Source organism: Chiloscyllium plagiosum, unplaced genomic scaffold, assembly GCF_037043375.1.
Source record: "Chiloscyllium plagiosum isolate Xiang-an unplaced genomic scaffold, Cpla_swu_hap1 HiC_scaffold_24, whole genome shotgun sequence".
NCBI classification, from domain to species: Eukaryota; Metazoa; Chordata; class Chondrichthyes; order Orectolobiformes; family Hemiscylliidae; genus Chiloscyllium; species Chiloscyllium plagiosum.
In genome coordinates this window covers 53,894,370-53,919,945 of record NW_028270162.1, presented here as the reverse complement: position 1 = coordinate 53,919,945, position 25,576 = coordinate 53,894,370, and the positions used below count along the sequence as shown (strand labels likewise).

General features: G+C 39.9%; 1 protein-coding gene and 1 non-coding gene across 2 annotated transcripts in view; both read left to right on the top strand.

Moving 5' to 3' along the window:
* mapk1 (mitogen-activated protein kinase 1) overlaps positions 1-25,576 on the top strand; it is a 114,267-nt gene that overhangs the window by 38,304 nt on the left and 50,387 nt on the right. The window lies entirely within an intron of this gene.
* LOC148145448 (U6 spliceosomal RNA) lies at positions 6,758-6,859 on the top strand. Its single transcript, XR_015761352.1, has one exon. It is a non-coding gene; the product is annotated as a U6 spliceosomal RNA (small nuclear RNA).

Sequence of the window (25,576 nt, the reverse complement as noted above, 5' to 3'; positions counted from 1 at the left end):
AGTGAAATTATAGGTGTACCTGCAATTAGCCATAAGCTAAGCAGACTTCGGTCTGGTTTTTCACTTGGGTGATCATCAGGGAATATAAGGTTCAGTAGTTTAGAGACAAAGGTAATGCCCTATCTCTAGGCGAGAAGTCTGCTTTAAGACCCACCTGCCATGGAGGTATGTCATAACATATTATAGTTTGTCACAGAGTCACAGTTATACAGCACATAAACAGACCCTTTGGTCCAACTCGTCCACGCAGACCAAATATCCTAAACTGAACTAGTTCCACTTGCCAGCTTTGGCCCATATCCCCCTCAACCGTTCCTATGCATGTACCTATCCAGATGCATTTTAAATGACATAATTCTACTTGCCTCCACTACTTGCTCTGGCCGTCACTCCACCCACTGTGTGAAAACGTTGTCTATTCGATCCCTTTTAAAATCTTTTCCCCTGCACCTTAAACACGTCCTGTAATTTTGGATTTCCCCCACCCCAGGGAAAAGAACATGTCTATTTACCCTATCCATGTCCCTCATGATTTTATAAACGTCTATATAATGTCACCCCTCAGCCTCCCATGCTCCAGGGAAAATATCCCCAGCCTATTCAGCCTCTTCGCATAGCTCAAACCCTCCAATCCTGGCAACATCCTTGTAAATTTTTTCTGAACCCTCTTTCTATGGCAGGGAAACTAGAATTGAAGACTAGTCAAAATGTGACCTCACCAATGTCCTGTCCATCCCAACTCTTATAGTCAATGCACTGACCAATAAAGGCAATTGTGCCAAACAGTTTGTCTACTTGTGACTCCATTTTCAAGGAACAATGCACCTGCACCCCAAAGTCTCTGGCACCACTTCACAGGACCCTACCATTATGTACAAGTCCTGCTTTGATTTGCCTTACCAAAATGTAACATGTCCCACTTATCTAAATTAAATTCCATCTGTCAGTCCTTGACTCATTGGGCAATCTAAGCAAGTGCCACTGTACTGAGAGAATTGTCTTTACTGTCCACTCCACCAATTTTGGTGTCATCTACAAACTTCCTAACCATAACTACTATATTCCTATCCAATAACTTTTAAAAATCACAAAAAGCAGTGATCCTTGTGGCATGCTGCTGGTCACAGGCCTCCAGTCTGCAAAACAACCCTCCCACCACCACCTGCCTTCAAGTTGATTTTGTATCCAAATGGCTAACACCCCCGGGTTCCAACCTTGCTAAACGATCTATGTTGCACACCTTGAAGTCCATATAGACAACATCTACTGCTCTGCCTTCATCCATAGTCTTTGTCACTATCTTTTGGCAGAGCTCATTTAGATTTTCTGGAAATAGTTGTCTAGAAAGTCTACGCTTCATTGAATGTACCCTGAAAATTGTAAAGAGGACAGTGAGGCAAATGCACAATGGGATCACTCACCAGCTGGGATCAGATACTTTGTCAAGAAGTACTAGCCATCATAGGTCTGATCCCAGCAGCATCTTTGAGCAAACAACAGATTTTGACCTGAGTTGCTTTTGTTGTTTGTGCCTGTTATGCCAATGATTTTAGACACCATTGCAAATAGGAAACAGTACAAGGGGAATAGAATGCATCAAAAACATTTGCTTTTTTTGTCGATTTAAAAAAAATTATATTACAGGAGGATGCATTTTGAGATGTTCTGTGATGTCCTTGGCTTGAAAGGACAAATAGACTAGCAAGTTATTGCATTTTAAAGTAAATCATTGTGTGCAGAGTGCTTTGGGACACTTGAAGAGCTGTGACCAAAGAAATGCTGGTTCTTCTGTTAAGTAAGCTTTTAGCTGTTATGGGAGATGATGGAACTATTTATAGCAGATGAAGGTATGCTATTTATTCAAAGAAAACTGTCATTGAATTTGGTTATTGAAATTGCAGTATATACATGCAGGGACCAAACCTGGAGATTGGTTTTTTTTTGAAAGGCACTTATTCTGACAATTCAGTGGTTAGTGAGCAAGCACTTGACCACCTGAATGGTGAGGCCTGTTCTTTGCTTGAGCAAATTGTTGCCATTACCGAAACAAGGTATTAAAGTGAACTTTTTTGGCATCTGGATCCATTTGGAAGGGATAAAGCTGGAAAGAGTACAGTAGTAAGATCTTGAAATGAATATTCATTTAAGGTAAAGTCTTGTTCTAGCTTGCTCATGGAACTGTTGTATAGGAATGTGTTTATGGTCCAAATTGAATGTTTACTGACCAGCTGTATTTCAAAAGGGTTTAGGGTAATTTAGTTTGTACTCAACACGAATTATCCGAGAGAATATGCATTAGCAGAATATAAAATGCTTTAAATATTTCACTAACTTGAACTCCACTTCCGTTTTTCTATTTGAGTGCTGTTATTCAGTGTAGGTCCTTCAAACTGGCATCCCCTGGTTTAACTGTTCATCTTGTGGCGAGAAGTTGCATAAAGGTGAAGCTTTTTACATACCAAAATCAAAAAGGTCCAAAAATTTAAAGCAGAAAATAAGACATTTTTCAGTTATGTAATTTACACAAAAACATTACTACCCAAGATTAAGTATTTGGGTATCCTACCTTTTGAGCAGCCTTAACGGTCACTAAACATTACACTGTAATTATTTACATTGGTATTTTGCACTGACTAAATGTATAACTTAGTCTTTGAATGCATTGCATAACATCTAGCTTGATTGCCAAAAATATTGCCAATGCCTTCACTGTTAAGTTTTATTCCTGAGGCAATCACTTACCCTTGCAGGTTCAATTCACCCACTTGTAGTGACACTTAGAATGGAAGTTCTTGTTTGTTAATCCACATCTGGAAATTAGGGTGAAACCTCCCATCGTGACATGTATATAATCTTCAAAACAAATATGCTTATAAATGGATTCATCAAATGAGACATTGCTGTTGCTTTGGTACAAATAGAGAGAGTCTTCTGTTTAAAGATCATTTAAACCCTGTTATTTTATAAAATCATCCATTAAACTCCCTTTTGCTCTCTAAGTGAAAGAAGTTTTGCCCACAGCATGCATTTATATAATACTTCACAATTAATCCGGCAGAAAATTGGTGCTTAAGCTTCATGGAGTATCTTTAAGAATGAAAATCTAGAGCTTAGGCCTAGAACTTAATGATTTGGTCATGTGACAGCTGTGACGCTCAGTGGGCCAGAATTGGGAGAATATGAAGTTTGAAGGAGACTTGAGGCTTGAAAGAAGCAAGACCATGCTGTCATTTGAGGGCAGGCTTAAAAATTTTAAAACTGACCAAACTAGAGTAGTTAGAGTTCCAAAATGACCATGCAGCCATAAGGTTAATGGACTGCTATCCTTTATGGGCAGAATTGCACATAAAAATAAGGAACTGAAGCTTCAGTCATACAAGTCATTGGTTATGCTGCATCTCAAATACTCTGTTCAGTTTCGAACTCCTTTATTAAAAGGTTGTAAATGTATTGGATGCAGTTGAGGAGGTGACTGACTCACTGGAATGAGTGAGTTGCTCTGAGGGTAGGTTGGACAGGCTGGACTTTTTCCACGAGTTTATAAAAGGGGTGACTTGAAGTCAATAGAATCCTGAACAGTCTAGACATGGACAGGATGTTTCATGTTGTGGATGAGTCCACAGCTAGGGGATATTCTATTAAAATGAGATTCCTCATTTAAGACAGTTGAAGAGAATTTTTTCTTTCTGAATGTTGTGCAACTTTGTGCCTCAGGCAGTAGATGTTAAATGGAGATGAGAAGTTCTAATATGGCAAGAGAAGAAAATGTGGGTGTTTGGGAAAGTTGAATGGGAATATGAATCTTAAATCCATGATCTCAGAATTATGGTGATGCCCTACTTCTAATTTTGTATGTAGTTCCATCAATTGTTCCTTGAGGTTTGTTTCAAAGACTTTAGTACTTTCTAAGGAATGAAATTGTTTGTTTCTTTTTTGACAGGTTTCTATGGATTTAGTATAGACCAGCTGATACAAAGATTCCAGATACTGAGGCCAAGTGAAGGGAGAAAGTGTGTCCAGGACAGTCTCGGAGTGGAGATAATGAGGGGTGATGTTATAGAGGTTTACAAAATCATGAGAGGCATGGATAGGGTGACAGCTAAAGTCTCTTTCTCTGGGTATGGGAGTCCAAAACCGGCAGAAGGGCCTATTTCCACACTGTAGGAAATCTAATCTAGAAGGCATAGGTTTAAGATGAGGGGAAAGATTTAAAAGGGACCAATGGGGCAACTTTTTCAAGCAGAAGTTGGTGTATGCATGGAATGAGCTGAATGTGGTGGTGCTACAATTACAACATTTAAAAGACATCTGGATGGGAACATGAATAGGAAGGGTTTGGAGGGATACTGGTCAAATCCTGGCAAATGGGACTAGATTAATTTAGGATATCTGGTTGGCATGGATGAGTTGGACTAAAGGGTCTGTTTCCATGCTGTGCAGCTCTGACTCCTAATTAACTGTATTGGCTGAGAGGAATAGATAGCAAGATAGTGTAACCAAGCACAGATTTACTGCAGTGGTTACATGCACTCTGCTATATGCTGCCTGTATGATTAAGTACATATTCTGGCTACATTAATATCTAGAGTACACTTACTTCCATAATCAGTGTGAGGAGGCATGGTCTTGTGACGTGATAATGTTTTTTTCTTTAGATTCTTACACACTTGATGCAACTGCAATATACTAACTTCTGTGAACAGCCAAAATTTATTAAGTATGTACAAGCTTTTGGAGGAACCCTTAACACTCTTCCCAATAGTTGCAAAGTCGTGTCAAGAGATTTCTCTGAAGAAAGGAACAGTCCTCCCTTTCATACAGAATTTTGTATAATCAGTAATACTCCTAAGACAACCCCCATAGCCACATGCCACTCGACATAATATAGTGATTTGATTATTTCTGGAAGAAACGTGGTGTAGATTATTCCTTAATGGCAAGATCTGGTATAAATGTTTTTTTTTAAACTGCAGGGTGTGGTCAGAATTTTGAGATAAAGTGAGGGCTGCAGATGCTGGAGATCAGAGCTGAAAATGTGTTGCTGGAAAAGTGCAGCAGGTCAGGCAGTATCCAAGGAGCAGAAGAATCGACGTTTCGGGCATAAGCCCTTCTTCAGGAATGTGAATAAATCTCCTATACCAGCTTGCTCTTTATAATACTTCCTGAAGAAGGGCTTATGCCCGAAACGTCGATTCTCCTGTTCCTTGGATTCTGCCTGACCCACGTGGTCAGAATTTTAACTAGTGTTCTTAATTCTGAATAGATAATGTAAGTTTACTGTGCATAGCAGATGACAATGTAATTTTTTTTACATTCTACCTGCAAGACAGACCTACCACCCTACTCTCAGGACATCCAATTTCTTACAAGTCAGCAGAACAAATTAACCCTTTAACATATCAGTGATAAAAGAAACTAACCAACATAACTTGCAAAATACTTTAGCCTTAACTAAATCCATTGACAAGTAACTGGATTTGCCACATAAACACAGTAACAAGTAGTGCAGACCAGAGGTAAGGAATACTGAGGTGAGAACGCACCTCCTGACTCCCCAAAGTTTCTATTTGAAGAATAGAAATGTGCCAGTTGTATAATTTGGAGAATGAATCTGATCACTTCAGATAGAGCCTTACATCCAGATAAAAGTTTTGAATGTTTGAAAGGTGCTTTTGCCTTTTCTTCTTCCATTGTGTCCTAACCTACAGTTGTCATAATTACTTTTCCTGTTGTTTGCTGTAAGCACCAAATTGTGTTTGTGTTCAAGTCATGGTGCAAACTAACACTAAGGGTGCAAGAACCTAAATTGTAGGAGCAGCTCAGTTACTATAGGCAAATGCATCATGAAGTGTTTCCAGACTTGCTTATGATCTAGTATTATAAAGAGCAAGCTGGTATAGGATATTTATGTACATTTGAGATGAATTTTATTTGTGTGCAAAGCTAGTATTTATAGCTGCAGTGTTAATGATACTAATCAGATTTTGGAGGTGACTTTGCCACATCCTTGCATTTGCTATTGCAAAATAAGAGGTTTGAAGATAGCAGTCAGAAAGTGCTTGTGTCAGACAGGATTGTTGAAATCCTTATTGTGGAATAAGCTCTTATAAATTTGAAGAGGTTGTGCGCTAAGTATGTTCTAGAAATTAAGGTGCCCTTTGTTTTAATTATGATTTGGAGATGCTGGTGTTGGACTGGGGTGTACAAAGTTAAAAATCACAACACCAGCATCCAACAGGTTTAATTGGAAGCACACTAGCTTTCGGAGCGACGCTCCTTCATCATATTGTAACACCTTCAACATATTGTCTAGCTATCACCATTGTTAACAGCTAACCCGAGAATGCAACTTTTTTTAAAAAAAAGGGTTTTGTGATTTACACATGAAAGAAGTGAAACTATCACTGTATTCTAACAGATGAAAGGCTTAACAGGCAATCAATTTTTCACTGTATAATTTCAGTTACATCACACTGCAAATTTTTGCTATCAATTCTGTTACGATCGAGCTCTCCACAATCACCTGATGAAGGAGCGTCGCTCCGAAAGCTAGTGTGCTTCCAATTAAACCTGTTGGACTATAACCTGGTGTTGTGTGATTGTTAACTTTGTTTTAATTGGAGGTGATCAGTTTTGAGAGGAATAAATATGCAAATAGGACTTTTATCTTTGAGCTTCTGTGGTTTGGCTGATTTCATATGGATAGTACAGGGGTTATTAGAAATTTTGTACTGCCATCTAAACATAATCCCAGTATAATGTTAAATGCAAATTATCTAAAATTGGAATGATATACCAAAGATTAGAATGGCCCTTATGTAAGAGTGATATGCACAATTGTGAAGTGCTTTAATCCAATCTTGTGGTTCGGTGGTAGCATTCCTACATCTTGGCCTGAAAATCCAGGTACAATTCCATCTGCCACAGAACTACCCTAAAATGTCCAAACCAGTTGATTGAGAACTGTTGCTCCGAAAAGTGGGAACTTGAGCATCTATTGGTGGAATGGTAGTGTCCCTATCTCTGACCAAGAAAGTAAGGGTTCAAGTCTCACCTGCCCCGTGCCATGTCCTACCTATGTGCAAACAGATTGGTTAAAAATTATATAAAGGTGGAAGATTTCATTCTGCTTCTATTAATTGCTCTTGCTCTGTTTGGGTAATGCTGGGAGACTGGGCAGTTTGAACTGTCATTGGCTGAGTGCCTTTTCAAGGGCTGAATGTTCCCTGTTTAGCACCGTCTATCTGTGCTGATATTGGCTGTTTACACTCTATGCTCCACTTCAAATCTGGGGAGCAGATAGCTGAGGTATTTTGCCCTTCTCTTAAATGTCCTGATTTTCTTTTGATAGATTTGTTCTCCGATACAATACTCAAGTGATCATTGTTCATACATGATACTTGGAATTTGTTCTTGGAATAAATTTAAAGTCTTTCCTGTATTCAGTGGTGTGTGGAAGCAGTCAGTCTTAGCGATGATTAAATTCTTTGAGAAGGTTACTAGGTTGAATTACTTCAGAAGGGAGTAGACTTTATGATTGCTTGATTAACATAAGATAAAATAGAACTAAGCTATCTATTACTTTTTGATTTTGATAGGAGACTAAGGAATTGTGAATCAATGTTATGTAAATATTATGCTGAAGTGGAGTAGCTTGGTTCAGTGAATAAAGAAAAAGGAAAAATGGCGAAGCAGGAATTGGTCATGTTTCTGAAGGAAGTTAATAATCACATGGAGAAAAGGATAGGTGAGATGCTATATAATGTACCCTGTCACTTTCATCTCCTGGAATTACTGATTTCTTTCAAAGGATCAGAAGATAATCATGGAATTAGCATTGCCAGTTCTTATAAATGTTTTGTGCTCCTAGGATATTTCATTGCTAGTGTTTGGGAAACTCAAAGTCATGATCACAAATATTTTTTCTCTCATTCGTGGGATGTGGGCTTCTGGAATTGTTGCACTCCACATGATGTAGGTTGACCCGCAATGCTCTTAGGAAGAGAATTCCAGCATTTGGACCCAACTGTAGTAACATATTTGCAAGTTAGGATGATTGACTTAAGGGTGAACTTGCAGGTAGTGGTGTTCATATGTCTGCTCCTTTGCCCTTCTAAATTGAATTGGTTGTGAGTTTGAAAGGTGCTGTCTATGGATCTTTGAATTCCTGCAATGCATCTTGTAGATAGTGTGCGCTGCTGCTACTGAGTGTCAGTAGAATCAGATGTACAGCACGGAAACAGACTCTTGGGTCCAACTTGTCTGTGCCGACCAGATATCCCAACTCAATCTAGTCCCACCTGCCAGCACCCGGCCCATATCCCTCCAAATCCTTCCTATTCAGAAACCCAGCCTTTTAAATGTTGCAATTGTACCAGCCTCCACCACTTCCTCTGGCAACTCATTCTATACACGTACCACCTTCTGAGTGAAAAAGTTGCCCCTTAGGTCTTTTTTAAAAAATATATATATCTTGATTAGATTAGATGATTAAATTTGCTGTTATGATTAGATTCCCTACAGTGTGGAAACAGGCCCTTCAGCCCACCAAGTCCACACCGACCCTCCAAAGAGTAACCCAACCAGACCCATTTCTTTCCCTTCTCACCCTAAACCTGTGCTGTCTAGTTCTGGACTCCCCCACCCCAGGGAAAAGACTTTGTCTACTTAACCTATCCATGCCCCTCATGATTTTATAAGCCTCTATATAAGGTCGCCCCTCAACCTCCGATGTTCCAGGCAAAACAGCCCTGGCCTATTCCACCTTTCCCTATGGCTCAAATCCTCCAACCCAGGCAACATGCTTGTAAATTGTCTCTGAACCCTTTCAACGTTCTTCCAATAGGAAGGAGACCAGAATTGCACGCAATATTTCAATGTCCTGTACAGCCACAACATGTCCTCCCAACTCCTGTACTCTGTACTCTGACCTGTAAAGGAAAGCATATCAAACACCTTCACTATCCTATTTACCTGCAACTCCACTTTCAAGGAACTATGAACCTGTAGTCAAAGATCTTTGTTCAGCAGCACTCCCGAGGACCTTGCCATTAAGTGTATGAGCCCTCCTAAGATTTGCTTTCCCAAAATGTAGCACCTCATTTACCTAAATTTTAACTGCATCTGCCACTTCAGTCCATTGGCCCATTTGATCAAGATCCTGTTGTAATCTGAGGTAACCTCCTTTGCTGAACACTACACCTCCGATTTTGGTGTCATCTGTAAACTTGCTAACTATACTTATGCTCACATCCAAAATATTTATATAAATGATAAGTAGTGGACCCAGCACCGATCGCTGTGGTGTGGCACTGCACTGGTCACAGGCCTCCAGTCTGAAAAACAACCATCCTCTATAGTGGAGGAATTGGATGCTTGTGGGTGTGGTGCCAGTTGAGTGCTATGACTTGGATGGTGTTGAGCTGCAGGCATGTGGTGAGCCTGTTCTATCACGTTCCTGACTTTGCATTGTAGGTTGTAGACAGACTTTTGGGGAGTAAGGAGGTGAGTTACTTGCTGTGGTATTCCTAGCCTTTGACTTGCTTTGTAGCCATTGTTTGCGGTGAGTCCAGTTGAATTTTTGGTAATGGCAATGCTCAGGATGTTGGGGGATTTGGTGATGGTGCAACCACTGAATATCTATCAAAGGACAGTGGTTAGATTGTCTCTTATTGGTGATGGTCATTACTTGGCATTTGTGTAGCACAAATGTTACTTCCCACATGTCAGCCCTAGCCTGTATATTGCCCAGATCTTGAACATTGCATTTGAACATTGATTAAGCATCTGAGGAGTTGCCAGTGGTACTGAACATTGTGTAATCATTGGCAAATTCCTCACATTTGGCCTGATGATGGAGGGAAGATCATTGAAGCAGCTGAAGATAGTTGGGCTAAGGACACTGCCCTGAGGACCACCGAGAGCTGAGATGGCTGACCACCAACTACAACCGTCTTCCAACCAGAGAAGTGTTTTCCCTGATACCCGTGATTCCAGTTTTGCTTGGGCTCCTTGATGCAGCACTCAGTCGAATGTGGCCTTGATGTCAAGGGCTGTCATTCTGTCCTCAACTGTGGAATTCGGTTCTTTTTATTCAGGTTTCAATGAAGGCTGTAATGTCAGGAAATGAGGCCCAGCACAACTCAAGCTGTGCGTCACTGAGCAGGTGCTGTTTGATAACCCCTTCCATCACTTCTGATTTGAGCCTAGACTTATGGGGTAGTAATTGGCTGGATTGGATTTGTCCTACTTTTTGTGTCCAGGACATAGCTGGACAATTTTCCACTTTGTCAGGGAGATGCCAGTGTTGTAACTGTATTGGAAGTGCGTTGCTAGAGGATCTGCAAGGTCTGGAGGACAAGTCTTCAATACTTTTACCTGAATGTTGTCAGGACCCATAGCCTTGGCAATGACATCCACACCTTATGAGTAGATATTTAAGAAATTGGTCAGTGCCAAGTTCATCATTTGTTTAAGCTTTGCTTTAGATTTCCACCAGCTAACTCAAAAAAAAACATTTTTGTCTATGCAAATTTCTCTTTGCTAACCTTATAGGTTTACAGTATGTATTTTTCAAAACTGTAGAGTATCTACAATGTAGTATGAAGAGGCAGGTTTAATTTCATTTTTAATCTTTTCAAAACCCATAGCTACTTTCATAGAATCCCTACAGTGTGGAAGCTGGCCAGTTGGCCCATCGAGTCCACACCAACCCTCTGAAGAGCATCCCATCCAGACCCATCCCCCTCTCATGCTCACCCCTCATTTACCATGGATAGTGCACCTAATCTGCATAGCCCTGGACACTGGGCAATTTGGCATAGCCAATCCACCTAACCTGCATATCTTTGGGCTGTGGGAGGAAACTGGAACACCCAAAGGAAACCCATGCAGACACAGGAGACAGTATGGAATTGAACCCTGGCACTGAGGCAGCAGTGCTAACCACTGGTTGTATAGTGTGAAATTTTCTGTAATGAATGAGCAGTCTTATCAAACGTTTGAGGCCACTTTTTGCAAAGATGTTTAGCTGACTGGGCAATGCCATATGAATCTGGTTTTGGACTGCTGTGTTTAGAAATGCTGAATGAGGTTTGGGATCAGTGCCCTGAATAATGCTGGCTGAGATGTTTAAAGGGTTAATTTGTTCTGCTGACCTGCAAGAAATTGGATACCCTAGGGGATAGCGTGGTACGTTTGTCTTACAGGTAGAATGTAAAATAAATTTACATTACCATCAACTATTCAGAGTAAGTTTACATTATCATATTCAGAATCAATAAGAACATCGCAGTTAAAATTCTGACCACTCCCTGCAGTTAAAACCAATTTACACCAGACCATGCCATTAAGGAATGATCTAAATTACATTGTTTCTGGAAATGGTCAAGTTGCTGCATTGTCTTGAGTGACATGTGACTAAGAGGGAGTGGCTAGGGGTTGGCTTGTATTACTGACGTAAACTTTTGTACAAAGGAAGAACTGGTCCCTCTGTTCAGAGCTTCTATTGAGCAAGCACAGCGGAATGTTAAGCAATCCTCCAAAGCTTTACTTAGTAAATATTTTGGCTGTTCACAGAAGTTGACATTTTGCAGTTGCATCAAGTGTGTAAGAATCTCAAGAAAAAGAACGTAACTCTGGTCTTTGGGAGTGATTCCAGAAGTTTATCTAAACTTAAACTATTAAGGTTTTGGTTTTTTTTGAGTGTTCATGATATAATGGCAGATTGAAACCAAACCCATTAAGAGACCTGAATAATTTACCAAGATTTTAGATTCTGATCAGAAGATTGTACCGAGCTAAAATTACATTTAACCAATAATTTACAGATCTAACCAGTTAGCTGTATCGGAAAGCCAATGACTCGCCAAAAGCAAATATTTAATATTAGTCCTCGCAATACTGGGGAGTGGTTCAACTTGGGGCTGTAGTTCAGTTCTGATTCCATACTCAATAAAATTAATGTTTGGATTGAGTTGTGCACAGAGGTGGTTTTGTGTGTAAAATAAGCAACTAAAATGTTTTGCCATCCCTGCCTTTTAAATAACGTAGATATGGATATGCAATGAACTCCAACTTCTAGAGTCAGGAATGCTTGGGGCAGGTGTATGAACCAAAAGGTGCAGTAGATATAAACATTCAATTGATACATAAAATTATGGTAAAGCATCATAAAGTAATAAAAATTGTTTTACATGTCCAAATACTGTGACTTCAATGTTTCACTTCCAGTGCCCTATACTGAAATGCTGATCCTGAGGAAAACAGGTGATTGTGTACATTTTTGTTTTATCAGTTAATGGAAGAGGTGACAGTGGGATGATATCAACACGAAAACATCGCATTCTGAATTTTTTGTGCAGCATGCTGGTAGGTGACAGAGACCAAAAGAGACAGGTGAAGATATTGTTGGTGAGAGATCAATGGGGGCAGGCTTAGAGAAATGCAGAAATAGACTGACAGAAACTGAGGTTCTGCAAACTTGCATGGTTTTTCCAGCGCAGCACAATCGGGGAGCCCCTTCCAGTATTGCCCTGCCCTTTTCTACCCTCTGTCCAACGATCAGATGAATTCTTGCCTTCATTTATTGCAACAAATGAATAGTTGAGCTTGGGTTAGCTTAAATGATTCCAGGCAAGTGGTGTTTCTGGACTTTGGATTTCTGGACTGGTGAGGTTAGTGAATAGAATTTGCATATTATTTGCATGCTGATGATCTTTGGGATCATGAGGGATAAATCTACCAAACTAAATTGGTTGAGATTTTGAACTTTTTTGCTTGGGCTGCTTCTGTGATAGCAATATTTTTAGGTATTTTCTAATCTTTTGTATTCAGTGGTGTTATTACACACTCCTGGACCAGGTGGTATTTGAACCGGGATTTCTTGGCTTAATTTACCACTGCACCCCAACCCAAACCACAATTTTTATTCTGTTTTCAATGCTCAGTGTTATTTTGGCTGTAAAGTAGGGCATTTTGTAAATTTGCTGATACCTCAAATATGGAAGATATGAATGGACCTTGGTGTGCAAGTACAGAGGAACCTCGATTATCCAAACGAGATGGGTAGGCACTATATCGTTCAGAATTATTTGATGATTAATTTTACCTTGAAGCCATGCTTATCTGATGCTATGCTCTACCAGAGAATTTATTTAATTCTGTTCAACTTTAATGCATTGAGCACAATGGGACACAGGTTTCATATGATGAACAAAATAAAGCAATGATAACACAAGTACTTTTTAAAACTGCAACAGTGGTTAGCATTTGGCAAGGAGTGGTGAAGACAGCATTAAGCAAAGTCCTCAACAGCTTCTACGATTGCAACAGCATTTGTCAGTTTCTGGGAACCCAGTCTCTTGATAGAAAGACAAACACAGCCTCACGCATGCGTTTACGTTCTCAGCCATTTTTAAATGAACAGTCCAGTAATGTAAAACACTTACTTTTGCAAAGGGCTGTGTAACAACCTTACATTTAAAAAAAAATCCAGTTGCTGATGCTTGAGCTGCGTGCTTGTTTATAAGGTATGAGCAGGTAGGTAAAGAGTTAAGTTTTGGGTTGTGACTTTTACCAGATAAGAACTTGCAGTAATCAGAGGTGTTGCAGGCAAGGTTAGTGGGTTGATGAGGTGAAAAAGCATTCCTTATGTAAAGCCATTTGACAAGATGAAAAAATACTCATTGTGAAGCCAGTTAACAAGGTTAAGAACATTCACTGTATAACACCAGATGGCTTAATCTTTAATGTTGATGCGCACTGATTTGGGTGACCGTTACAATCAGTATAGATGTTGCTTTATTTGGAGGCTGCTCCCTGTAAGTGACTATATAATTCATTTAAGAATCTGCTGCTCAAGAGAAGACTCAGAACTCCTATCTCTGCACATGGGCAATCGTTCCCTCTCCCTCCAGGAATAAAGATGAGGTAAAGTCATACTGTGTCTGTGTTTGCTTAGGCTGATACGGGGATAGGGAAATGGGGCGACATTAAGCACAGGTAAGTCGAATACGCTTACCTCTTTGAAATGTTTTTGCGGGACCTTGAAATAATCTTCGGAGAATCTGAAATGTGGAAATCAATATTCGGATAATCATAGTTCCGCTGTGCACTGGTCCCTTAAGTTACAGGTTGATGAAGTGGTTAAGAAGGCATTTGGGATACTTTTATTAGTCACAGCATAGAGTTTAAGAGGAGGGAGGTTGTGCTGGAATTTATATGATTAGGCCACAGCTGGGGTAATATGTGCAGCCCTGGACTCCACATTATAGGAAGGATGTGATAATACTGGAGAGGATGCAGAGGAGGTTTACCAGGATGTTGCCTGCACTGGAGAGTTTATGAAGAGGTTTTGTATAGACTGGAGATTAAAAGGGGAGTATGACTTGAGATGTATAAAATTGGCTACAGACAGATAGTTAGAAACTTTTCCCTTGATGGAAGGATCAGTATTTGGAGCCATTGTTTTAAAGTAAGGGCAGAAGATGTCGGGATTTTGCAAATCTTCTCTCACTTTGTTTAAGAGACAGCAATCTTCGTAACACCTAACAAGTATTTAGATGCGCACTTGCAATGCGAAGTGCTGGAAGATAGAATAGTTTGTTCTTGACTGGCACAGATTCGATGGACCAAAGGGCCTGATTCTGTGCTGTAGATCACTGACCTTACAAGTGTAATTCTGCCTCATGACCAGTTCATTGTTAATGAATATGGCAAATCCATTGCTAAGGTAGCTATCTCCTTAGATCTAGTCAGGCCATCCGTGGAAACTTGCTGGATTTCTGCCAAGGACTGATTTTGTTTAACATACCTGTGCATGTAAAGTTTGAGCTTGCTTTCAGCTGGTAGACTGTTTGATGTACCTTGTGGGGATCCAGTTATGTAATAGGGGGAGGACAGTAAGACACTTTAATGCAGAGGGCAAACCTTTCTTCAGGATCCTTAATCTCTGTAATTTCAAGAGAATTGAACTGAGTTTTTGACTTAATGTTATCCTTATCCACAAACGGGGTTGATGGCTGAACTCTGCAACCTTGATTTATAGGGTAGTATTCTTGTTTTTATACTTCTGATGTAAGCTGTTTGATGCACTTCATCTTGATAAAAAATAGAGTAGGAAATCCTTAGAACTCTTTTATTCTCCCCCCATGGCACATCAAAAGTCTGTTTGTAGCTACCACAGCTTTGAGAGTTTGGCTGATGTTTGAAGTTCAGAGAGAGTTCAGTTTCTGAGCCTATTACAGAATTGTCCTCTTTAAAAGTTCAGAAGGCATTTCAAATAATGGGATTGTAAGATTTGTCAATTTGTAGTATAATCCATAACAATTAATTTCAGTTGGAAGCAATCAAAACATTCGGAATTATCTTGCACCCCAAATATTAACTTTCGTCCTTTGTAACATTAGTTCCTTCGTGACTCTCTCTCAATGTGGGCTGCAATCCAAGCTGTGGTGTGGGTCTGGTGTCCATGGCAACCTGCACATAACTAGCAATATAATAACACAAAGGTAAACTGTTAATTCTAAAAATAGTCTGTTGAAAATTCAGTGAATAAATCTTCAGGTTAAAATGGGTCTCTTTTAACAACTCTGACCCTGGCTTGGTATGTATTTCCCTGTTCTGTTGCTGATGTGCACAGCATTTTAATCATGTGGAAAATGTGTTGAATAAACAAACCACTATGACTGACATTTATTTGCACAGAAATTAATGCTGGCATGTGTAAAATCTGGTGTGTTCCCAGTAATGATCAAAAGAGACTGGTGGCAGTAGGTGGTACAGCTTTGACCCTGGACCCAAGGGGATGCAATTCAGCAACTCTTCTAGCTATTGTGCGAGACTTTTGCAGCAGCATGTGAATGAAAGGAAACTCTGGCTGTCCTGTTTGTTCCTGCAGAAGGGGTTCATGAATGCAGGTTTACTTCACTGTCCCACCAAATAACGTTACTTTTATGAGCTCTCTTTTTCTATTGAGACCTGATGTTATAATTTGATACTCAGTATTTACATACACTGGCAAACTGTTCCCAGGTGTCCTTTCATCATGTCAAATACATGTATGTAATTTAGTCCCATGGTAGCAAAGAGAAGGTGAGTAGAATGGAGAATGTGGTCACCTCAAGATATGATGTGAAATCACATTGACTTTAATACACATGCTTTATGATGACTTCAGAGTATTTCATATCTCAGAAGGCATTGGAGTCACTGTAAAGCTAAGATTAATAGTCCTCCTCAACTTAACAGGAATCTGGTTTCTGCATTTGGCCAAGGAGGAAACATGTCAGCCTTGTTGGCAAGATCGTTAGTGTGGACATTAGATATGAGCAGACCCAGTTGCCATGTCCCAGCTATTGAAAATCAGCTTACAATTATGAAAACACCATGCTGGATCAAATCCCTGATGACAAGTAGTTGTCCCTCAAGTCTACAAATATCTGTGAACTTCTATTATGATAGTGTATACACTGAGCATGGTAACTTGGACAGCAGTTTAACTATTCATGTGTGGACTAGATATATCATTTAAATACAGTGGCTATCAGAGCAGGTCAGAGTATTGGGTTCTTTTCCATATGTTAGTTTCTTTTCCTGAGAATTCACGCACCAACTTCTGCAAACAGAAAATTTGCTCAAGCTTGTACAAGCTAGGTGACCCCTCTGACACTCTTCAAAGGTGTGCGAAGTCGAGTCAGAAGAGAGACTCCGAGCAAAGAAAAAACATTCCCTTTATACAGGTCAGTTGGTAATGCTCGCAAATATTCTGACCAACCCCCCAATAATCACGTTGCCCCAGTGTGGTGTAAAATTATGTCCCAATACATGTGTGAATCATAATGTAACACATGTATTGGGCCAAGCAGTGGAATGTGGTGAAACGGTTAAAAATTATGTCCCAATACATGTGTGAATCTAACCGGAATGGAGGTGTTGCTTAGTCCCGTGTGAATCTTATTACACACCTCCCCGTGTGAATCTTCTTATCTGTATGTAACCAGAATGGAATGTGTTTTTTAGCCTTGCTCTGCTGTTCACATGAATGTTTATATCTGGAAAAGAGTATATCAGCTGGAAAAGTCTCCAGTTCGGTGAGTCTGCTCCGGGGTTACGTTTAACCGCCGAGCGTGGGTTGTTGGCAACCGCTCTACGAGAACTGACGGCTCCCAGTTCCGGTAACATGTAGAGTGAGTATAAGCCAGACCCGTTGTAAGTATGAGACCTGGTTGTGGCGACGCTGCGGGGAATAAAATGCTCATATTCTAGCAGACTCGCCTCTTGGTCGTTTGTTCTGTGTCAGACTACTCTCCTACGAACCTGACCTTGAGAATTTTTTTAAAACACCCAGGTACAATCATCCTGAGATAATGTAAATCTCCTAATTCTGGAGAATCGTTATGCAGACTATTTCTTGATTGTCTTGGGGAAATCGCCCAATGTAGGTGTGATATGTCTTAGCTTCGGGGTGGCCCTGCAAATGAGTTCTGGCTCCGCTAATTTCCGAGACCATGGAGGTGTGATAAATTCGCTTGCACGATCATCCCAGATGCTGAAACCTGATTGGCTGGGGGATGGCTATGAGAAGTTCTTCTGAATGGAAGAGGCTAGATAGTTTAATTAGATCATAGTAAGGGGTGTAGTAGCAAATTATTCTCTAAATGGAGTGAGAGTATCAGTATTCCTGTATGAATGTCCCCACCCACTTCCAAAAAGTTCAGTCAGTGCAGTTTAACCATTTATTATTATGTTAATGTCCAGAGAGATTCCAATTTAATCTTTTAACATTACAAGAGGCTAGGAATGTGAGTAACTCACCACCTGACTCTCCAAGCCTGTCCACCATCTAAAGGCACATGTCAGGAGTGTGATGGGATCTTCCATGCTTGCCTGGGTGAATGCATATCCAAAAATTCTCAAGAAGCTTGACACCATCTAGGACAGCCCACTTGATTAGCACCACATTCAGTCCCTCCACTACTGACACTCTGCTGCAGTGTTTACTGTCTATAACATGCACTGCACAAATTCACCAGAGATCCTTAGACAGCATCTTCCAAGCTATCAACCACATCCACCTTGAAGAATAAAGGCAGTAAATACATGAGACCAGCGTCACTGCTGGCTGAAAATCCTGAAAAAAATGGTGTGGGTCTCCCTACAACATGTAGACTGCAATGGTTCAAGAAGACAGCTTACCACCACTTCAAGGGCAACTAGGAATGGGGCAATAAATACTGGCCAGCTATCAATACCCACATCTCTCCAGTGAATCAAAATCTTGAAGTTCCATAATAGGGGTGAGTCCTGGTTTCACTATTGTTCAGTGCAAAATCCTGGTTATTATTTCATTTGGTATACTTTTCTAGCCACGCTTTTGCCTCTTTGTTCCTACATTTGCTTTTTCTTTTGACAACCATTTATGCTGCTTTTCCACATAGAAAAAAAACTACTGATCACTCCTTTGCATGTGGCTGGAGTTATTGACATTCCGGAAGAAGTTAACTTTTTGAAAGTTTAAGCTAGGCTGTTTAACCTTTGTACCTGAATTGCTTTCAGGTCAGGAATTTCAACCTTGTGTTTGAAGGCTGTAAAGAGCAGCGCAACATTGCAAATCCCCACAGATAATATGCAGCAGGAATGATGGCTATCAACCTGTAAAAGTGTCATAGACGTAGTACACAGACCCAAGTCGAAGAGGATCAGATTTGCTGCTTGAGCTGATCTCAGCAGGACAGCAGCCAAAGAAACATTGCTCGCTTCAGTGCTATGGTTCTGCAAGCATAATTCAGCCAGCGTTCCTGATCCTATTTGCCTTCGAAGGATTGTGGATAATGTGTGTCTTTGATTGTGTTTGAGTTTAGTTTTGAATTACTTGCTGCTTAGGTAGCCTTCTGACATGAACTAGCTATTAAAGCAACAATATCTATTTGTGGTGTCAAATTTAAAATCCTTTTGAGCTCTAGATGGAGCATGTGGAAGCATCCAGAAGAAATTTAAAATCTTGTTCAAAAGCTTGAGCCTGTGGGTAGTTGTGCTGTAAAGTTGAGAGGTAATTTTAGCTTGTGAAACCCACACTGAGTCTTGCCATCAGTAGTGAAGGCAGAGTGTACAGGAGGAGAAAGTGAGGGCTGCAGATGCTGGAGATCAGCTGAAAGTGTGTTGCTGGAAAAGTGCAGCAGGTCAGGCAGCATCCAAGGAACAGGAGAATCGACGTTTCGGGCATAAGCCCTTCAGGAATGAGGAAAGTGTCCAGCAGGCTAAGATAAAAGGTAGGGAGGAGGGACTTGGGGGAGGGGCGTTGGAAATGCGATAGGTGGAGGGAGGTCAAGGTGAGGGTGATAGGCCGGAGTGGGGTGGGGGCGGAGAGGTCATAAGGAGCCATAAGGACTGAAATATTAAGGAGTCATTAGTCTAAAACAGGTTAGTGCTCATGTTGAGCAAGGCATCAAAAACTTTTAAAACCTGGAGTGAGGATTTTAATATTGTGTACTTTTGAATTATTGTGATGAAAAGCTTTGGTAGTGTTGTTTTTCCAGTAATGTTTAGGTTCTGTCCTAACAAATGAATATTTTTAATGTCAGTTCTGCTATAACATGCATTTCTTCAATGTGAATTAGCAGTAACATGACTGAAGGACTTAACCAATACAGGTACACAAATAATGTTTATAACGCGATTCCGTCCCCATTAGTTTAAATGGTGCTGCTATTACACTATTTTTGCACGGGAATGGAACTATCGCATTATAGAGAACCAACTGTACATTGTGATTAGTGTTGATTAGGTTCAGATCAGGGTGGATCTAGTGGTGATTTTGACAAGTTGGGAGTTTGAGCGTGGAAGATAGAATAACGGGAAAAACATTTGAAGCAGTTGAAGTCAGCGTTTACAGTAATGTGATTCAACTGGATGACTGTGGGTGCTACTGTAGTGTTTGTGACCAAGGCCAAAGTAATTGTTGTTTCCATTGTTCATTCAGAGTTGTAGGTTTAAATGATGAAATGCCATACTGTGTAACAAAAGGCAGCTGGTGCCTGCGGGTTGGTACCCCAGGGTGAATCAGCAATTTATGCAGAGCTCTTTGGTAATGTTCTTAAATGTTGGATTTGACGTCAGCAGTGTTGACTAATTCAACCTGGAATTGAGATCTACATCTTTTGAGCAATTGCATGTAATATAGTTCTGTCCCGGACATACAAATTGATGTAAATGATTAGTCTGCACATGTACTCAGATACCTCATCTCAAATCTTTGTTGAATTAATGTTTGTGGTGAAGCTGAAAGGTCATTGAGGTTTGAGTTTGACTTTGTTACAAAGATATAAAGAGCTTTACAAAAAGTGAGATACCAGATCGATGTACTAATGTGATGTGGCTGAGATCAGCATGCAAAATCTGCAGCAAACTGCTTTTTTTTTTGTGGTGATCTCCTATTTCAGAGCTTGCATGTTGTGCACCATTTTCTAGCCATAGCTCTTTGTAATTGCATGCATCATGAATGAATGAATGATTAGTGGCCTCTAACATTTGGACCTCTGCATACAACAATCACAAGCTATGGTTAATCTTCCTATTCCATGAAGAGGTTCTGACATTTGCTTAATACTTTGACATTTGCTGAATTCTCAATGTAAACTTGTAGAATAACAGGGTTTATCATGGATCAGTTTTAAATATTAATATGCAGTTGCAGAGATCACCTGATTTAACGATCAAATAAAATCAAAACTTTGCATACCCGTGAAGTGACATTAAATTCCTGACATCATGCATGGTACTTTTGAATGGTTTAATACACTATCACTATTTTTTTCTAATATAGTGAAGGAAATATATAATGCAGACTGGTAACGTCCTGCGACAAACCTTGATAGTAATATTCGTACACTTGCAGGTACTACAGTACCTGCAAAGTCCAAGACACAGTCAGAGTTGAGGCAGTTCATTGGACTGATGTCAAATCGCAGTTGGAGCTGCAGAATGTGCAGGTTCAACCTGCTGACTGAGGAGAGCGTCTGAGTGCCACTTGTGCTGTGTTTTGATATAGAAAGTTGAATGCTAATTTTAAGAGTACTGCAAGCAAGGATCTGGCTAGAGACAGGTAAACTCTACAGTTGAGTCTAACTGTAGAGTTAGAGATTGTCTAAAATTGTTCTGCTACAGAAATTTATGATTTGACATTTTTAATGTATTTTTGATTTTAATCTGCATGTGCCCTTTGCGGCAAGTAACTCTTCGGCAGTTTTGTGTTGGGCGATTTGACAGTTTGCTTATTTCTTGATTGGTTAAATGAGTAGATTCTTTTAATTCAGTGCTGTTTCTCCACAGTTGAATGCAGGACTTCTGCTCTCCTTATGTAACTCATTAAATTCTATCAAACCTCATGTCTCCCTCAATTTTTATTTTCAAACAAGCATTTGAAATCTAAACTTACTGTCATCTAATGATTTGTTGATTTTAACCATGTACCTTGTTTTGTTCAGCCTTGATTTCATTCAATTTGATTTGGAGGTTTCTTAATATTTGCTTCTAGACATTGGTCATATTGCTGACTAAAAGCCTGAAACTGCATAGCACTTTTGCTCACTACTTAGAGATTTAATTTTCAGCCTTATTTTCTAAATAATGGTAATTTAATGTATTTATCAACTGATAATGGCGCTCAAAGAAATTCTAGATTGCTTATCTCCCAAAGAAGGGAGATAATTGCAGAGATCTGTTTACAAATATGCAAGTATCCTGTCAATTCTTGAGTAGATTGTATATATTAGGAATTCTTTCCTTGCTGCAGTGCGATCCTGCTGTATCAGATGATTGAATTGTGGATACAACTGAAACCATCCTGCAGCAATAAGCTGGTGCATTGCAGAGAGTGTACATTTAAAGGAATGAGATCTCTGCTTCAGTGGCTCATCTCGTCAGCAGTTGAATGGTGTTCCCAGATTTGGTCTGATTTTATTTTGAATTGATAGCTGGAGGCTGAATGAAGATTGGGGGGTAGGATATCATAGTTAAATTTGTTGACCCTGGGTTGAAAGGAAAATCATGGTTATCCATATTTCATTGCACTTTCGCTATTGGTGGGTAACAATGTGTGGATGCATGGCAAGGAGAGGATTTGGTACTTCTGTGATTCACCTTCTGACATGCTCATTCTTTTCAAGAGCTCAGTTCTTTCATGACAGCATTTTCACTATGAATAGCATACAAAATTTAAGAATCAGGATGCTATAAATTTGTAAATGCTGTTATCCAAGTGCAACATAATATTGCTTGATCAGGGACTAGAGAGAGCCTGTTGTTCCTGTGTTTAGTTGGGTATGTTTAAAATGTCTCAATGAAACCCAACCAATGAAGATGGTACAACACTATTAGCAGACAATGGCTTCGAATGCAAGCTATTGAGTGGGCTTATTCAAAGGCAGTTGCTTATTATAGCTAGTACAGCAAAATTAATAAGATGATAGAATTGAAGACAAAATGTCTGCAAATATCAAAAAGTGAAGTGCTAATAGATTCCATCTGCAGCAGTTTATATTAAATCTTTAAGATCAAAGTCCCAAGATGCTTTACAGCAAATTGACATTGTCATAGGTTTTATGCAGAATCTGAAAGGAAGGTGGGTAAACAGCTTTATCGAGGAAGTTTGAGGTTATGGTCTAGATAGCTGATGTCAGTGTTGAGTTTTTTTTCCCCTGAGAATCTTATACATTTGGTGCAACGGCAGTACACCAACTTCTGTGAATAACAGCCAAATTTTATTAAGCGAATCCAGTACAAACTTTTTGGAGGAACCTTTACACACTTTGCAGGGATTGTGGAGCCTTGTCAAAGATCCCTCCCTGAACAAAGGAAACAGTCCTTCCTTTATACATAATTTTTACATCAGCCAGTGATACCCACAAGCCAACCCCACAGTCATTCCCATCAAGATGATGCAGTGACCACATCATTTCCAGCAACAGTATAATGTAAATCATTCCTTAGTGGTCAAATCTGTTTTTTAACTATAGGGAGTAGTCAAAATTCCAACTTGTGTTATTGACTTTGTCACCATCTCCCTATTCAATGTAAATTATCTCTGAATAATAGGAGATGGCCATGTAAATGACTCTGGCAAGGAGTGACCATATAAATTTCTCAAGTCTAACTGTAAGTCAGAAGCATCCCACCATAACCTTGGGGCATCAAATTTCCTGCAGGTCAATAGAGCAAATTAACCCTTTAATATCATAATAGCCGCTAATGAAAAGGAGTGGGGGCACACAGAGCTGGACAAGTATAGAAGTCTTTAATTGTTACATGAGTGGAAGAGGGTACAAACAGGGCTATTTCATTTAAGGCAATGACTGTTTATTGGAGTGGCCATCCCCTAACTTGAGTGCTGTCTGTTCTGTTCGTTCTGAACTGCCGATCTTGGTATCAGATGTTGAATTGTGCTACTGCTGCCTTGCATAGTTGTCAGAACAATAAGATATAAACTCCAGTGATGTATGATGAACGCACTTGTCCCTTTTTTAATTTGATAAATTTAATTTCAACACTTTTTGACAAGAATAATGTAAATTTTATTAAATAAAAATTCAAATGATGTAGAAGGGCAAAGGGATCTCCAAATACAAATAGACAACTTACTGAAAGTGATGCAGCTTAAAGCCATAAAAGCACACAATGCTAAAATTGCATTGATCTTGATCAAATCATGCTTGAAGTATTATGCAGTTTAAGTTTCGTTACTTTTTTTAAAAAAAAAATTATGGAGGCACTGCAGTGGGTGCAAAATACAATTTGCAAGAATGATACCAGAAATAGAAAGTTTTATATCGGTATGCAGAGGTTGAATAAGCTGGTTCTCCTATCTTAAAGGAGCAGAGGGTTAACCTAGGGCAGCACAATGGCTATGGTTAGCACTGCTGCCTTACCGAACCACTGACCTGGATTCGATTCCTGCTGTCTGTGTGGAGTTTGCACATTCTCCCCGTGTCTGCGTGGGTTTCCTCCCACAAGCCAAAGATGTGTAGGTCAGGTGAATTGCCCATGCTAAATTGCCCACTGTTAGGTGCGTTGGTTGGGGTAAATATAGGGTTGGGGAATGGGTTTGGGTGGGTTACTCTTTGGAGGGGCAGTGTGGACTTGTTGGGCTGAAGGGCCTGTTTCCACACTGTAGAGAATCTAACCTAATCTAAGAGATTTTCAAAGCTCAAAGGCTTGGATAAAGCAGACAGTATTTCCACTTGTGGGTAAGAACAAAATCTGCAGTATAAAGATTGTCACCAAGAAATTGATGAATTCCGAAGATTACCTACCCAGAGTGTGGATGCCATGAATACTATAGATTTACGGGCAGGTTAGCTTGAGATTTTAAAAGGGATAGAGGCTTCTGCTGAGATCAAAGTCAGGAGTTGATTTCAGTAGAACAGTGCAGGCAGGGGCTTACTGAACTGACTTTCTATGCTGCGTGTTTTAATTGACTTGGTGCAAATGCTTGTAGCTAACCTTTTTTTCATCGATGTAATTCAAATGCAGAACAGTTTTTGATTTTAATTTATACAGCTCCTTTAATGTAGTAAGCATTTCAAGAAGCTTTGCAAGCAAATGGAAGAAAATTTTACACCAAGTCTTATGAAATATCAGAACAGATGGTCAAAAGCTTAAAGGTTGGTCTCGAGAAAATGAACATTTTTATCTTATAGGAGATTTTGGAGTCCTCTGCCAGGAAATGAGATCTTGGTGAAAATGGCACGACTATGCGGTGGAATAATGGAAAATTGTACATAACAAGTATGATAAAAGGTCAGCACAATTTTGAGGGCCAAAGGGCATGTACTGTGCTGTACTGTTGTATGTTCTAATCAGTAACTGAGCAATTGTGACTGCAAATGTTACCTTGAAAGTAAGACAAAGGAATTTCTAAAAGTTTCTCCAGAGAGAGAGTATTGTCCTTAGTCACAGGAACGAGAGCAGGATATTCAGGCTCAGGAGCTCTGTCTCACATGCCTAATCCGTTTTAATCATCTGGTTTCTGTATTGCTTAGCACTCTACCTTTTTAAAAAAAAAGCCAGTCGCAGTTTTGACACTTTCAATCACCAATGCTGATTTTTATGGGGGAATCAAGTTCAAATTTCTACTAGTCTTCTAAAAATATGCTGCCTTACCTCACATCCCTGAATATCCTAGCTCTACTTTTAAAGGTTTTTTTCTTTCCACGGTAAACTCTCAACATCCTGTCCCTCCCTGCTGATTTGATGCCTTGCGTGAAAAGGAGTTTAGTAGCAGGTTGACATTAAAGGAATACTTGTGCTGATCCCTCAAATTTGATTTTTTTAAATAAAATTCACAAGATTTCTGTGTTGAACATTTGGTCTCCTATGCTGTTAGCTGCAGTTACTCTGGCAAAATGTCTTGATCACAGCTGCCTTACCGAACCACTGACCTGGATTCGATTCCTGCTGTCTGTGGCATGGCTCAGTGATTAGCATTGCTGCCTCGTAGTGCCAGGGACCTGGATTCGATTCCAGCCTCTGGTGCCTGTGTGAAGTTTGCACGTTCTCAGTGTGTCTGTGTGGGTTTCCTCCA